Source organism: Salmo trutta, unplaced genomic scaffold (assembly GCF_901001165.1).
Source record: "Salmo trutta unplaced genomic scaffold, fSalTru1.1, whole genome shotgun sequence".
In the NCBI taxonomy this organism is placed as follows: domain Eukaryota; kingdom Metazoa; phylum Chordata; class Actinopteri; order Salmoniformes; family Salmonidae; genus Salmo; species Salmo trutta.
This window is the reverse complement of record NW_021822231.1, coordinates 16426-33196: the sequence shown is the minus strand read 5'-3', so window position 1 is coordinate 33196 and position 16771 is coordinate 16426. Positions and strand designations below refer to the sequence as shown.

The following is a 16771-nucleotide window of genomic DNA, read 5'->3' as shown; positions in this document are numbered from 1 at the left end:
TTAGGTATAGTATAGCAGCAGGTATAGGAACTTGTCATCTTTCATGTTCAACAACACACCAATCACATGTGACAATAGGAAACAAAGCAGGTCAAAAGCGAGCTTACTGTAAATCCAGGAAGGTCTTTCCACATCACTATAAATGGAAAGATAGCATCTCTGGGTGGGCTCAAATCACCAACCTTTAAACTAACGGCCTAAGGCGCTAACCAACTGCGCCACAGAGACTTGTGATTATATTGACCCTCAGCAGGCCAAAGTCTCATGGAAGCTCACTACAAGTCAGGAAGTTTCACATCGCTACAATCTGAAAAATGTCATCCATGGGTGGTGTCGAAGCACCAATCTTTAGATAGATTGTCAAACACACTAACTGATTGCACTAGAGAGGCTTGTGTTGGCATTGACCCTCAGCAGGACAAAGTAACAGGGAATCTCATTACAGGTCGAGGATGTCATATCCGCATCATGGAGCACAACAAACTGAAAACTCTCGTCCCTGGGTGGGCTCGAACCACCAACCTTTAGATTAACAGTCTAACGCGCTAACCAATTGCGCCACAGAGACTTGTTGTATGTCTGACCCTGACACTTGATCGCTGGCCATCCGTGATCTCATCCAACTGTACATGGAGTTTACGAAAGAACAACAACACTTTGTTCCAATGGTTGTGTCAACGTGCATCGAAAGTGCCGCAACATTTTCAAGGAAGTAGCCCTGTAGTTCTCTAACGTTTGTTAGGTTTTTGAATGGCCTTAAAAGGGCAAAAATGTAGCACAATGTTCGTCAGCGCAACATTATATAAATGGCATCTGGCAGGAGTAAATTCAGCCACAATCACAAATATAATTTGATAAATATATATCTTAAACAACTGCGTTTTCACGAATGTAATATATGATCGCCAAGCCCATTCAAAATAATTAGGGGACTGACCCCGGAAGAATGATGTAATGGCGAGTCACTTTCATGGCGTATAGGCACACATATTCACACAAACACACACATACTGGACCAACATTGTCCTTCAAGCGAGATACATTTAAATGCTAAGGGTTTTCATGCCAGATTGACATAATTTACATTGTCATACTTGCCGGATTAATATGAATAAATGATATGTTCCATGGAGACCACAGAATGATCAAGCTATTGAGTAACAGAAGATCAGAGACCATTGACAGACATTTAGGTATAGTATAGCAGCAGGTATAGGAACTTGTCATCTTTCATGTTCAACAACACACCAATCACATGTGACAATAGGAAACAAAGCAGGTCAAAAGCGAGCTTACTGTAAATCCAGGAAGGTCTTTCCACATCACTATAAATGGAAAGATAGCATCTCTGGGTGGGCTCAAATCACCAACCTTTAAACTAACGGCCTAAGGCGCTAACCAACTGCACCACAGAGACTAGTGATTATATTGACCCTCAGCAGGCCAAAGTCTCATGGAAGCTCACTACAAGTCAGGAAGTTTCACATCGCTACAATCTGAAAAATGTCATCCATGGGTGGTGTCGAAGCACCAATCTTTAGATAGATTGTCAAACACACTAACTGATTGCACTAGAGAGGCTTGTGTTGGCATTGACCCTCAGCAGGACAAAGTAACAGGGAATCTCATTACAGGTCGAGGATGTCACATCCGCATCATGGAGCACAACAAACTGAAAACTCTCGTCCCTGGGTGGGCTCGAACCACCAACCTTTAGATTAACAGTCTAACGCGCTAACCAATTGCGCCACAGAGACTTGTTGTATGTCTGACCCTGACACTTGATCGCTGGCCATCCGTGATCTCATCCAACTGTACATGGAGTTTACGAAACAACAACACTTTGTTCCAATGGTTGTGTCAACGTGCATCGAAAGTGCCGCAACATTTTCAAGGAAGTAGCCCTGTAGTTCTCTAACGTTTGTTAGGTTTTTGAATGGCCTTAAAAGGGCAAAAATGTAGCACAATGTTCGTCAGCGCAACATTATATAAATGGCATCTGGCAGGAGTAAATTCAGCCACAATCACAAATATAATTTGATAAATATATATCTTAAACAACTGCGTTTTCACGAATGTAATATATGATCGCCAAGCACATTCAAAATAATTAGGGGACTGACCCCGGAAGAATGATGTAATGGCGAGTCACTTTCATGGCGTATAGGCACACATATTTACACAAACACACACATACTGGACCAACATTGTCCTTCAAGCGAGATACATTTAAATGCTAAGGGTTTTCATGCCAGATTGACATAATTTACATTGTCATACTTGCCGGATTAATATGAATAAATGATATGTTCCATGGAGACCAAAGAATGATCAAGCTATTGAGTAACAGAAGTTCAGAGACCATTGACAGACATTTAGGTATAGTATAGCAGCAGGTATAGGAACTTGTCATCTTTCATGTTCAACAACACACCAATCACATGTGACAATAGGAAACAAAGCAGGTCAAAAGCGAGCTTACTGTAAATCCAGGAAGGTCTTTCCACATCACTATAAATGGAAAGATAGCATCTCTGGGTGGGCTCAAATCACCAACCTTTAAACTAACGGCCTAAGGCGCTAACCAACTGCGCCACAGAGACTAGTGATTATATTGACCCTCAGCAGGCCAAAGTCTCATGGAAGCTCACTACAAGTCAGGAAGTTTCACATCGCTACAATCTGAAAAATGCCATCCATGGGTGGTGTCGAAGCACCAATCTTTAGATAGATTGTCAAACACACTAACTGATTGCACTAGAGAGGCTTGTGTTGGCATTGACCCTCAGCAGGACAAAGTAACAGGGAATCTCATTACAGGTCGAGGATGTCATATCCGCATCATGGAGCACAACAAACTGAAACTCTCGTCCCTGGGTGGGCTCGAACCACCAACCTTTAGATTAACAGTCTAACGCGCTAACCAATTGCGCCACAGAGACTTGTTGTATGTCTGACCCTGACACTTGATCGCTGGCCATCCGTGATCTCATCCAACTGTACATGGAGTTTACGAAAGAACAACAACACTTTGTTCCAATGGTTGTGTCAACGTGCATCGAAAGTGCCGCAACATTTTCAAGGAAGTAGCCCTGTAGTTCTCTAACGTTTGTTAGGTTTTTGAATGGCCTTAAAAGGGCAAAAATGTAGCACAATGTTCGTCAGCGCAACATTATATAAATGGCATCTGGCAGGAGTAATTCAGCCACAATCACAAATATAATTTGATAAATATATATCTTAAACAACTGCATTTTCACGAATGTAATATATGATCGCCAAGCCCATTCAAAATAATTAGAGGACTGACCCCGGAAGAATGATGTAATGGCGAGTCACTTTCATGGCGTATAGGCACACATATTTACACAAACACACACATACTGGACCAACATTGTCCTTCAAGCGAGATACATTTAAATGCTAAGGGTTTTCATGCCAGATTGACATAATTTACATTGTCATACTTGCCGGGATAATATGAATAAATGATATGTTCCATGGAGACCACAGAATGATCAAGCTATTGAGTAACAGAAGATCAGAGACCATTGACAGACATTTAGGTATAGTATAGCAGCAGGTATAGGAACTTGTCATCTTTCATGTTCAACAACACACCAATCACATGTGACAATAGGAAACAAAGCAGGTCAAAAGCGAGCTTACTGTAAATCCAGGAAGGTCCTTTCCACATCACTATAAATGGAAAGATAGCATCTCTGGGTGGGCTCAAATCACCAACCTTTAAACTAACAGCCTAAGGCGCTAACCAACTGCGCCACAGAGACTTGTAATTATATTGACCCTCAGCAGGCCAAAGTCTCATGTAAGGGAATACCCCCCTGATTTGGACAAAATAACATGGCAACATATTGGCATAGCACGAATCATACACACGATTGCAAAAACCACCCAAAGCGGCCCATCTCCGGGCCAATCATATGGCAATTTTCCGATGGCAATTGCCAATTGTAACACCTCAAATTTCCTTTAGATGGCGAGCGTGCTCCACCTTGGATTTTCATACAGCAAATGATACCCAATTCTTACCCAAGTCTCAGATTTTGATAAAATGATTTTTTTTTTGAAAACTTAGCACCTTGTAAAAAAGTGGTTTCTGGACCGTTTTTCGATTTTTTTTCGATTGTTATGTCAATTACACATGTATAAGAGCTGTATGAACATGCTTCTGACGTTTTTTATTGATGTCGTTTTTTGGGTTGCTTTTGCTTGTGCGCAAGGCATATGATTTGTGCATTTTGAATATGATTTCATAGGAAAAAAGTGACATTTTTTTTTTCATTTTTTTTTGCAAAATGACATATCCAATGCTTTTTTTTGTCACTTCTGGAAGTATTGCAAGTGCCAAATTACAGCAAATATCCAAAAGATAGCTAGAGCTCTCCGCAGTGAATTTTCATATTGCAAATGTAACACAATTCAAGTCCCAAGAGTCAAATTTTGAAAAAATGACATATTTTTTGAAAACTTTTCAACCCTTAAAAAGTGGTTTCTGGACCGTTTTTCGAAAAAAAAATTGATTTTTATGTCAATTACACATGTATAAGAGCTGTATGGACATACTTTTGACATATTTTATTGACATAATTTTTTGGGTTGTTTTTGCTTGTGCATAAGGCATATGTTTTGTGCATTTGGAACATGATTTCATAGGAAGTCAAAAGTGACATATTTGCTTGTGCATAAGGCATATGATTTGTGCATTTGGAATATGATTTCATAGGAAGTCAAAAGTCACATATTTATATTTTTTGCCAAATGCCATTAGAAATGTGCAAATGAAATGTCCAATTCTTTTTTTGTCAATTATACATGTATGAAAGTATTGAATGTGCCAAATCAGTATGTTTGTCCGTTTGACATGTACGATCATAGGAAGTCGGTTTCCAAACCCAAAAGTCAGTGAACCATGGTCCAAATGGCATTTATACTGCCCAAATGATATATATCCCTATGTTGAGCCATCAATCAACGCAGATGGTCTACTTGTCATGTATGATGAGGGAGAAGTGGGACTCTGTTGCTTTTAACATTTTTAACGAATTTGACATGCTCAGAATGCATAATTGACTGGCCCGATGATCTCGGGATGGCCGTGCAGTGACTGTGGTTCCTCTCCATCACTCGTTGTGTTGATTTCATCATGTCAACTTTGGTGATATTTTTTGCTGTTGAATCATATTGCAAATGCGCGTTACATTTGCAATATTGCGCGTTACGTTTGCAATATGATTCAATGGGCATTTAGCATCACAAATTTAGGCATGCTCAAAAATACTGCAGAAATGCATTATTGACTGGCTCGATGAACTCGGGATGGCCGGGCAGTGACTGTGGTTCCTCTCCATTGCTCGTCACCCAGCAGTCAGCGTCCATCAGTCAATTAGATGTCATTTTGACACCAAACTGATAGCATCTGAAACCAAATCCACTTTTTCCAACTCGTATAGAAGCCAACTATCACATATGTCAGAGAAGGCCCATAATTCACAGTGCTTTCAATTTTAACCATAAAAAAACCTAAAACACATAGTTACGTTATAGCTGCGTGTCCAGCTCTGACATTATGTGTAGGCCTATGTGAGGCGACCCCGAATCCGAAGTTTCGGCTCGATAGGTCATTGGGTGCCCGAGCAATGGCCTAATTGGTGCTGAAAATCCACTTTTTCAGGGCGTTACTACGGGGTCCCTGAATGAGCTATCGGACAGAGACATTGGGGTCCGTCTCTATGGGCCGAGGCGGTTTCAATGCACCTAGTCTTGCGACTCTGGGACATTTCTACATGTCGCCATGTCCGTGATATTCAAAATGAATTGAAAATATTGCAAATGTACGAGGCGGTTTCTCGGTCAGAGAACCTTCTAGAGCCCCATAAATCACCGTGCACTATCGACTTGAGCTCTAGAACAGGTTTCTAAAATTTCGGAGCTCTAGGTCTGACGGTTCTTGAATCGTTTGAACGAAAGTAACTATTGAAGGCGGTATAAGCCTCTAAGCCCCACACTATGTAAATATGGCCAAATTGTGTGTGTGTGTTTTTGTTTTTTTTGCAAAAAGAATAGACACACGTTGTCTTTGGGGTAGGCATATACAGAATCCTGAATATGAAGTCTCTACCTTAAGAATTGACTGAGAAACAGATGGTTGAGTTGCGTGATTTTCACTATGCGCACTTAATATGACAATAGCTCTAGGCTGTTTTAACCACTTCCCGTTGTCACAGGAAGTTCTTACTCAACACATGTTGTCTTTGGGGTAGACATAAACAGAATCCTGAATAAGAAGTCTCTACCTTAAGAATTGACTGAGAAACAGATGGTTGAGTAGCGTGATTTTCACTATGTGCACGTAATATGACAATAGCTCTTGGGTGATTTTAACCACTTCCGGTTGTCACAGGAAGCTCTTGCTTCACACACGTTGTCTTTGGGGTAGACAGAAACAGAATCCTGAATAAGAAGTCTCTACCTTAAGAATTGACTGAGTAACAGATGGTTGAGTTGCGTGATTTTCACTATCTGCAGGTGGCCAAATGACAATAGCTCTTGGGTGTTTTTAACCACTTCCGGTAGTCACAGGAAGCTCTTGCTTCACACAAGTTGTCTTTGGGGTAGACATAAACGGAATCCTGAATAAGAAGTCTCTACCTTAAGAATTGACTGAGAAACAGATGGTTGAGTTGCGTGATTTTCACTATGCGCACGTAATATGACAATAGCTCTTGGGTGTTTTTAACCACTTCCGGTTGTCACAGGAAGCTCTTGCTTCACACACGTTGTCTTTGGGGTAGACATAAACAGAATCCTGAATAAGAAGTCTCTACCTTAAGAATTGACTGAGTAACAGATGGTTGAGTTGCGTGATTTTCACTATGCGCACTTAATATGACAATAGCTCTTGGGTGATTTTAACCACTTCCGGTTGTCACAGGAAGCTCTTGCTTCACACACGTTGTCTTTGGGGTACATATAAACAGAATCCTGAATAAGAAGTCTCTACCTTAAAAATTGACTGAGTAACAGATGGTTGAGTTGCGTGATTTTCACTATCTGCAGGTGGCAATATGACAATAGCTCTTGGGTGTTTTTAACCACTTCCGGTTGTCACAGGAAGCTGTTGCTTCACACACGTTGTCTTTGGGGTAGACATAAACAGAATCCTGAATAAGAAGTCTCTACCTTAAGAATTGACTGAGAAACAGATGGTTGAGTTGCGTGATTTTCACTATGCGCACTTAATATGACAATAGCTCTTGGGTGTTTTTAACCACTTCCAGTTGTCACAGGAACCTTAGAATCGACACAGGTAGACCTCACAGTAGCCTGATGGATTGTTGTAGAAGACAGGTTCATAAGGCATTCATAACCCACATAGGCTTCAGGTTGAATTTTGGAGAATAGTCTATGTGTTCCTATGGGGAGAGAAGTCATTGCACACAGTTTGATCTAAACACCTTCTTTTCACTGTGAAGGGTTAATGCCACAGGGTCAAGGTTGGCTTGCACAGATCGGGAGGACCTCAGGAACGCTCCTGGTTCCTCTCCATCGCTCGTTGTGTTGATTTCATCATGTCACCTTTGGTGACATTTTTTGCTGTTGAATCATATTGCAAATACACGGATGCGCATTTGCAATATGATTCAATTGGCTTTTAGCATCACAACTTTGGCATGCTCAAAACCACTGCTGAAATGCATAATTGACTGTCCCGATGAACTGGGGATGGCCGTGCAGTGACTGTGGTTCCTCTCCATCGCTCGTTGTGTTGATTTCATCATGTCAACTTTGGTGATGTTTTTTGCTGTTGAATCATGTTGCAAATGCGCGTTACATTTGCAATATTCCATGTTACGTTTGCAATATGATTCAATGGGCATTTAGCATCACAAATGTGGCATGCTCAAAACCACTGCAGAAATGCATAATTGACTGTCCCGATGAACTGGGGATGGCCGTGCAGTGACTGTGGTTCCTCTCGATCGCTCGTTGTGTTGATTTCATCATGTCAACTTTGGTGATATTTTTTGCTGTTGAATCATGTTGCAAATGCGCGTTACATTTGCAATATTGCGTGTTACGTTTGCAATATGATTCAATGGGCATTTAGCATCACAAATTTTGCATGCTCAAAAATACTGCAGAAATGCATAATTGACTGTCCCGATGAACTGGGGATGGCCGTGCAGTGACTGTGGTTCCTCTCCATGGCTTGATGGTGAGTTTTTTTGTGATTTTTTGAAAAATGTCCAAAATGACTAGGTGCGCCCCATACTGGATGGGCACTGATGGAAGGTGCTCCCTACCCAACCGTGGACCCCTTGCACCACCCTAAAGGCATTTAAAACCCTTCTAAAAAATTACTCCTGGTAACCCATTTCGGGTCACCATGTGCACTGATGCGCATTTGCAATATGATTCAATGGGCCTCAACATCACGAATTTGGCATGCTCAAAAACACTAAAGATATGCAAAAATGACTGTCCCGATGAACTGGGGATGGCCGGGCAGTGACTGTGGTTCCTCTCCATGGCTTGATGGTGACATGAGACAATTGGGATTGTCGTTTTTTAGCAATTTTTTTGAAAAATGTCCAAAATGACTAGGGGCGCCCCATACTGGATGGGCACTGATGGAAGGTGCTCCCTACCCAACCGTGCACCCCTTGCACCACCCTAAAGGCATTTAAAACCATTCTAAAAAATTACTCCTGGTAACCCATTTCGGGTCACCATGTCCACGGATGCGCATTTGCAATATGATTCAATGGGCCTCAACATCACGAATTTGGCATGCTCAAAAACACTAAAGATATGCAAAATTGACTGTCCCGATGAACTGGGGATGGCCGGGCAGTGACTGTGGTTCCTCTCCATGGCTTGATGGTGACATGAGACAAGTGGGATTGTCGTTTTTTAGCAATTTTTTTTGAAAAATGTCCAAAATGACTAGGGGCGCCCCATACTGGATGGGCACTGATGGAAGGTGCTCCCTACCCAACCGTGCACCCCTTGCACCACCCTAAAGGCATTTAAAACCCTTCTAAAAAATTACTCCTGGTAACCCATTTCGGGTCACCATGTGCACTGATGCGCATTTGCAATATGATTCAATGGGCCTCAACATCACGAATTTGGCATGCTCAAAAACACTAAAGATATGCAAAATAGACTGTCCCGATGAACTGGGGATGGCCGGGCAGTGACTGTGGTTCCTCTCCATGGCTTGATGGTGACATGAGAGAAGTGGGACTGTCGATTTTTAGTGATTTTTTGAAAAATGTCCAAAATTACTAGGGGCGCCTTATACTGGATGGGCACTGATGGAAGGTGCTACCTACCCAACCGTGCACCCCTTGCACCACCCTAAAGGCATTTAAAACCATTCTAAAAAATTACTCCTGGTAACCCATTTCGGGTCACCATGTCCACGGATGCGCATTTGCAATATGATTCAATGGGCCTCAACATCACGAATTTGGCATGCTCAAAAACACTAAAGATATGCAAAATTGACTGTCCCGATGAACTGGGGATGGCCGGGCAGTGACTGTGGTTCCTCTCCATGGCTTGATGGTGACATGAGAGAAGTGGGATTGTCGTTTTTTAGCGATTCTTTTTGAAAAATGTCCAAAATGACTAGGGGCGCCCCATACTGGATGGGCACTGATGGAAGGTGCTCCCTACCCAACCGTGCACCCCTTGCACCCTCAAAAAGCATTTAAAACCCTTCTAAAAAATTACTCCTGGTAACCCATTTCGGGTCACCATGTGCACTGATGCGCATTTGCAATATGATTCAATGGGCCTCAACATCACGAATTTGGCATGCTCAAAAACACTAAAGATATGCAAAATTGACTGTCCCGATGAACTGGGGATGGCCGGGCAGTGACTGTGGTTCCTCTCTATCGCTCATTGTGTTGATTTCATCATGTCAACTTTGGTGATATTTTTTGCTGTTGAGTCATATTGCAAACGCACGTTACGTTTGCAATATAGCGTGTTACGTTTGCAATATGATTTAATGGGCATTTAGTATCACAAATTTAGGCATGCTCAAAAATACTGCAGAAATGCATAATTGACTGGCCTGATGAACTCGGGATGGCCGGGCAGTGACTGTGGTTCCTCTCTGTCGCTCATTGTGTTGATTTCATCATGTCAACTTTGGTGATATTTTCTGCTGTTGAATCATATTGCAAACTCACGTTACGTTTGCAATATAGCGCGTTACGTTTGCAATATGATTTAATGGGCATTTAGCATCACAAATTTAGGCATGCTCAAAAATACTGCAGAAATGCATAATTGACTGGCCCGATGAACTTGGGATGGCCGGGCAGTGACTGTGGTTCCTCTCCATTGCTCGTCACACAGCAGTCAGCGTCCATCAGTCAATTAGTTGTCATTCTGACACCAAACTGATAGCATCTGACACCAAATCCACTTTTTCCAACTCGTATAGAAGCCAACTATCATATATGTCAGAGAAGGCCCATAATTCACTGTGCTTTCAATTTTAACCATAAAAAAACCTAAAACACATAGTTACGTTATAGCTGCGGGTCCAGCTCTGACATTATGTGTAGGCCTATGTGAGGCGACCCCGAATCCCAAGTTTCGGCTCGATAGGTCATTTGGTGCCCGAGCAATGGCCTTAACCTGTCTGGGCTAGGGGGCAGTATTGAGAATTTTGGAAAAATATGTTCCCATTTTTAACTGCCTCCTACACCAACTCAGAAGCTAGAATATGCATATTATTGTTCAGGTTTGGATAGAAAACACTCTGAATTTTCTAAAACTGTTTGAATGGTGTCTGTGAGTATAACAGAACTCCTATGGCAGGCAAAAACCTGACAAGGTTTCAAGCAGGAAGTACCCTGTCTGACAAGGAGTCGTGCGTCTTGCATCTTTTTATTGAAAAGTAAGGATCTTAGCTGTAACGTGACAATTCCCAGGGCTCCAATAGGCTCTCAGAGCCCGCGAAATAACTGAAGGTTTACGAGGGAGCCTCAGGTTGAAACATATTATCGCCTTTTGTAAGTGGATGCTCCGAGGACCTTTGAATGATGCGCGTGCATGAGTCGCTTCTGAGGAGAAATTTTATTCGGCTGTTTAGGCTCAATGCATACTCCCGGTCGGAATATTATCAATTCTCTACGACATAAATGGCATAAAAATTGGTTTTAAACAGCGGTTGACATGCTTCGAAGTACGGTAATGGAATATTTAGACATTTTTGACACGCCAATGCGCCATGCGCAAAACCGGGAAGAAGCATTCTAGAACTCACGAACAAAACGTCGCTGTTTGGATATAACGATGGATTATTTGGGACCAAACCAACATTTGTTATTGAAGTAGAAGTCCTGGCAGTGTATTCTGATGAAGAACAAGCAAGGTAAGAACATTTTTCTTATAGGAAATGTGATTTTGGTGGATGCTGACCTGGGTGGGTATCTAAATAGCTAGCCCTGTAATGCCGGGCTATGTACTTAGATTATTGCAAAATGTGCTTCATCCGAAAAGCTATTTTAAAATCGGACATATCGAGTGCATAGAGGAGTAATGTATCTATAATTCTTAAAATAATTGTTATGCTTTTTGTGAACGTTTATCGTGAGTAATTTAGCAAACTGTTAGTAAATTCAACGGAAGTTTGCCGGGGGTTATGCGTTTTCTGAACATCACATGCTAATGCAAAAAGCTGTTTTTTGATATAAATATGAACTTGATTGAACAGACATGCATGTATTGTATAACACAATGTCCTAGGTGTGTCATCTGATGAAGATCATCAAAGGTTAGTGCTGCATTTAGCTGTGGTTTGGGTTTATGTGACATGATATGCTAGCTTGAAAAATGGCTGTCTGATTTTTTCTGGCTGGGCACTCTGCTGACATAATCTAATGTTTTGCTTTCGTTGTAAAGCCTTTTTGAAATCGGACAGTGGGGTTAGATTAACGAGATTCTTGTCTTTAAATAGCTGTAAAATAGTCATATGTTTGAGAAATTGAAGTAATAGTATTTCTAACGATTCAAAAATCGCGCCACTGGAATATCAGTAGCTGTTATGTAGGTGGGACGAAATCGTCCCACATACCCCAGACAGGTTAATTGGTGCTGAAAATCCACTTTTTCAGGGCGTTACTACGGGGTCCCTGAATGAGCTATCGGACAGAGACATTGGGGTCCGTCTCTACGGGCCGAGGCGGTTTCAATGCACCTAGTCTTGCGACTCTGGGACATTTCTAAATGTCGCCATGTCCGTGATATTCAAAATGAATTGAAAATATTGCAAATGTACGAGGTGGTTTCTCGGTCAGAGAACCTTCTAGAGCCCCATAAATTACCGTGCACTATCGACTTGAGCTCTAGAACAGGTTTCTAAAATTTCGGAGCTCTAGGTCTGACGGTTCTTGAATCGTTTGAACGAAAGTAACTATTGAAGGCGGTATAAGACTCTAAGCCCCACACTATGTCCCTATGGCCAAATTGTGTGTGTGTGTTTTTGTTTTTTTTTGCAAAAAGAATAGACACACGTTGTCTTTGGGGTAGGCATATACAGAATCCTCAATATGAAGTCTCTACCTAAAGAATTGGCTGGATGACATAGGGTTGAGTTGCGTGATTTTCACTATATGCTGGTTGACCATATGACAATAGCTCTTTGCTGTTTTTAACAACTTCCGGTTGTCACAGGAAGCTCTTACTCAACACATGTTGTCTTTGGGTTAGACATAAACAGAATCCTGAATAAGAAGTCTCTACCTTAAGAATTGACTGAGTAACAGATGGTTGAGTTGAGTGATTTTCACTATATGCAGGTTGACCATATGACAATAGCTAAAGGCTGTTTTAACCACTTCCCGTTGTCACAGGAAGTTCTTACTCAACACACGTTGTCTTTGGGGTAGACATAAACAGAATCCTGAATAAGAAGTCTCTACCTTAAGAATTGACTGAGTAACAGATGGTTGAGTTGTGTGATTTTCACTATGCGCACTTAATATGACAATAGCTCTTGGGTGATTTTAACCACTTCCGGTTGTCACAGGAAGCTCTTGCTTCACACACGTTGTCTTTGGGGTAGACAGAAACAGAATCCTGAATATGAAGTTTCTACCTTAAGAATTGACTGAATGACAGATGGTTGAGTTGCGTGATTTTCACTATCTGCAGGTTGCTTATATGACAATAGCTCTAGGGTGATTTTAACATTTTCCGGTTGCTCCAGGAACCTTAGAATCGACACAGGTAGACCTCACAGTAGCCTGATGGATTGTTATAGAAGACAGGTTCATAAGGCATTCATAACCCACATAGACTTCAGGTTGAATTTAGGAGAATTGTCAATGTATTCCTATGGGGAGAGAAGTCATTGCACACAGTTTGATCTAAACACCTTCTTTTCACTGTGAAGGGTTAATGCCACAGGGTCAAGGTTAGGCTTGCACAGATCGGGAGGACCTCAGGAACGCTCCTGAGGTTGAATTGTGCTTCTAACCCTAATGGTTCTCTCACTGTCACCCATAAGCACTTGACATATTGGTGCAGGCCTCATTTTGGGCCTAGTTTTCTCACGGTCGCTGCGCTCATATCGAGCAAGCTACGGTCAAGCGGGGCGTCTCATTGAACTCGTCTCAGCCTAGAGATAATGGTAATGCCATTGCAGGCTCTTTGTGTCTTTAAGCACCGCTCTGTGTCACTCCGTCCTTGCTGTGTGTGTGTTTGAGAGAGCTTTTCTTTGACATCTGATGGGATAAATGACTGATTTACAGTTCATGAGGGTTGCCTAGTCACACATATGAAGTTGTGGAAAGATCTGACCTTTTTAACCCTTCAAAGCAGCCCCTATGACACCATTATAAGGCATTTCTGGTTGACACAGGAATCTGAACGTTAGGCTCTTATAGAATATTGAGTTTTAAGTGTTTCTGTTAAGAACTGACTTATTTACAGAGGGTTGAACAAGTGTGTGTTGTTTCAGAAAATCACAGAAAATCACAGAAATCTCGCAGAGCTCCGAAACCTGCCTTAACGGACTCATCTGAACACGCTGCAACTGGATATGTAACTTTTTTGAAAAAAAACCCTCTTGTTGTTGAATATCACCAATGTGTCATTGTACAATTTCTCTGAAATGAACATTGGTAAATGCATGGTTCCTTTTCTCCTGACACCGTAGGCTCATGTAGTTTGATGTGAAGTGGTCAAATCAGCACTCTATTTTCCTGTTTGACTTTCAATCCCAGAAAAATAGCCTTAACTCGAAAAGCGTCGAGGCCTCGACTCCATCCTGTTCGGGGCCAACTGCCCATTATGCCAAACCCACGCAGACCGAGTTTCGTCTTCGAATTATCTTCGGTTTAGGAGAAAAAGCCGTGTCGCATTTGGTGATATATGTTACATTTGCAATATGATTCCATACGCCCTCTCGTGGAATAATCCGGGACTGCAAGAAAATGACCAAAATTTGAAAATGTAATTAAACGGAAACCGAAGGTCCGAGAGACTTCGTTCGATGACTTCCTGGAAGATCCGGCCCCCGTGATCGGCCCGACGCCGTCCGCGGATTTATCGGACGTGGTCGGACGTCTAGTAAGGGAGGGTACATTTGCAACATGGACTTTCTCACTAACCATACGGATGGCGCACGCGATGTCCCTTCATGTATGGAAGCTCACTACAAGTCATGAAGTTTCACATCGCTACAATCTGAAAAAAGTCATCCATGGGTGGTGTCGAAGCACCAATCTTTAGATAGATTCTCAAACACACTAACTGATTGCACTAGAGATGCTTGTGTTGGCATTGACCCTCAGCAGGACAAAGTAACAGGGAATCTCATTACAGGTCCAGGATGTCACATCCGCATCATGGAGCACAACAAACTGAAAACTCTCATCCCTGGGTGGGCTTGAACCACCAACCATTATATTAACAGTCTAACGCGCTAACCAATTGCGCCACAGAGACTTGTGGTATGTCTGACCCTGACACTTGATCGCTGGCCACCCGTGATCTCATCCAACTGTTCATGGAGTTTACGAAACAACAACACTTTGTTCCAATGGTTGTGTCAACGTGCATCGAAAGTACCGCAACATTTTCAAGGAAGTAGCCCTGTAGTTTTCTAACGTTTGTTAGCTTTTTGAATGGCCTTAAAAGGGCAAAAATGTAGCACAATGTTCGTCAGCGCAACATTATATAAATGGCATCTGGCAGGAGTAAATTCAGCCACAATCACAAATATAATTTGATAAATATATATCTTAAACATCTGCGTTTTCACGAATGTAATATATGATCGCCAAGCCCATTCAAAATAATTAGGGGACTGACCCCAGAAGAATGATGTAATGGCGAGTCACTTTCATGGCGTACAGGCACACATATTCACACAAACACACACATACTGGACCAACATTGTCCTTCAAGCGAGATACATTTAAATGCTAAGGGTTTTCATGCCAGATTGACATCATTTACATTGTCATACTTGCCGGATTAATATGAATCAATGATATGTTCCATGGAGACCACAGAATGATCAAGCTATTGAGTAACAGAAGATCAGAGACCATTGACAGACATTTAGGTATAGTATAGCAGCAGGTATAGGAACTTGTCATCTTTCATGTTCAACAACACACCAATCACATGTGACAATAGGAAACAAAGCAGGTCAAAGCGAGCTTACTGTAAATCCAGGAAGGTCTTTCCACATCACTATAAATGGAAAGATAGCATCTCTGGGTGGGCTCAAATCACCAACCTTTAAACTAACGGCCAAAGGAGCCACAGAGACTTGTGATTATATTGACCCTCAGCAGGCCAAAGTCTCATGGAAGCTCACTACAAGTCAGGAAGTTTCACATCGCTACAATCTGAAAAATGTCATCCATGGGTGGTGTCGAAGCACCAATCTTTAGATAGATTGTCAAACACACTGACTGAATGCACTAGAGAGGCTTGTGTTGGCATTGACCCTCAGCGGGACAAAGTAACAGGGAATCTCATTACAGGTCCAGGATGTCACATCCGCATCATGGAGCACAACAAACTGAAAACTCTCGTCCCTGGGTGGGCTTGAACCACCAACCTTTAAGTTAACAGTCTAACGCGATAACCAATTGCGCCACAGAGACTTGCTGTATGTCTGACCCTGACACTTGATCGCTGGCCACCCGTGATCTCATCCACCTGTTCATGGAGTTTACGAAACAACAACACTTTGTTCCAATGGTTGTGTCAACGTGCATCGAAAGTACCGCAACATTTTCAAGGAAGTAGCCCTGTAGTTTTCTAACGTTTGTTAGCTTTTTGAATGGCCTTAAAAGGGCAAAAATGTAGCACAATGTTCGTCAGCGCAACATTATATAAATGGCATCTGGCAGGAGTAAATTCAGCCACAATCACAAATATAATTTGATAAATATATATCTTAAACATCTGCGTTTTCACGAATGTAATATATGATCGCCAAGCCCATTCAAAATAATTAGGGGACTGACCCCGGAAGAATGATGTAATGGCGAGTCACTTTCATGGCGTACAGGCACACATATTCACACAAACACACACATACTGGACCAACATTGTCCTTCAAGCGAGATACATTTAAATGCTAAGGGTTTTCATGCCAGATTGACATCATTTACATTGTCATACTTGCCGGATTAATATGAATAAATGATATTTTCCATGGAGACCACAGAATGATCAAGCTATTGAGTAACAGAAG

At 41.9% G+C, this 16771-nt stretch overlaps 5 non-coding genes across 5 annotated transcripts; all 5 read right to left on the bottom strand.

The window, feature by feature from the left end:
* Positions 1-494: 494 nt before the first annotated feature.
* trnan-guu (transfer RNA asparagine (anticodon GUU)) lies at positions 495-568 on the bottom strand. Its single transcript has one exon. It is a non-coding gene; the product is annotated as a tRNA-Asn (tRNA).
* Positions 569-1683: 1115 nt separating this feature from the next.
* Positions 1684-1757, bottom strand: trnan-guu (transfer RNA asparagine (anticodon GUU)). Its single transcript has one exon. It is a non-coding gene; the product is annotated as a tRNA-Asn (tRNA).
* A 1111-nt stretch (positions 1758-2868) lies between these two features.
* trnan-guu (transfer RNA asparagine (anticodon GUU)) lies at positions 2869-2942 on the bottom strand. Its single transcript has one exon. It is a non-coding gene; the product is annotated as a tRNA-Asn (tRNA).
* An 11987-nt stretch (positions 2943-14929) lies between these two features.
* trnan-guu (transfer RNA asparagine (anticodon GUU)) lies at positions 14930-15003 on the bottom strand. Its single transcript has one exon. It is a non-coding gene; the product is annotated as a tRNA-Asn (tRNA).
* Positions 15004-16101: 1098 nt separating this feature from the next.
* On the bottom strand, positions 16102-16175 carry trnan-guu (transfer RNA asparagine (anticodon GUU)). The gene has a single exon. It is a non-coding gene; the product is annotated as a tRNA-Asn (tRNA).
* Positions 16176-16771: the final 596 nt, after the last annotated feature.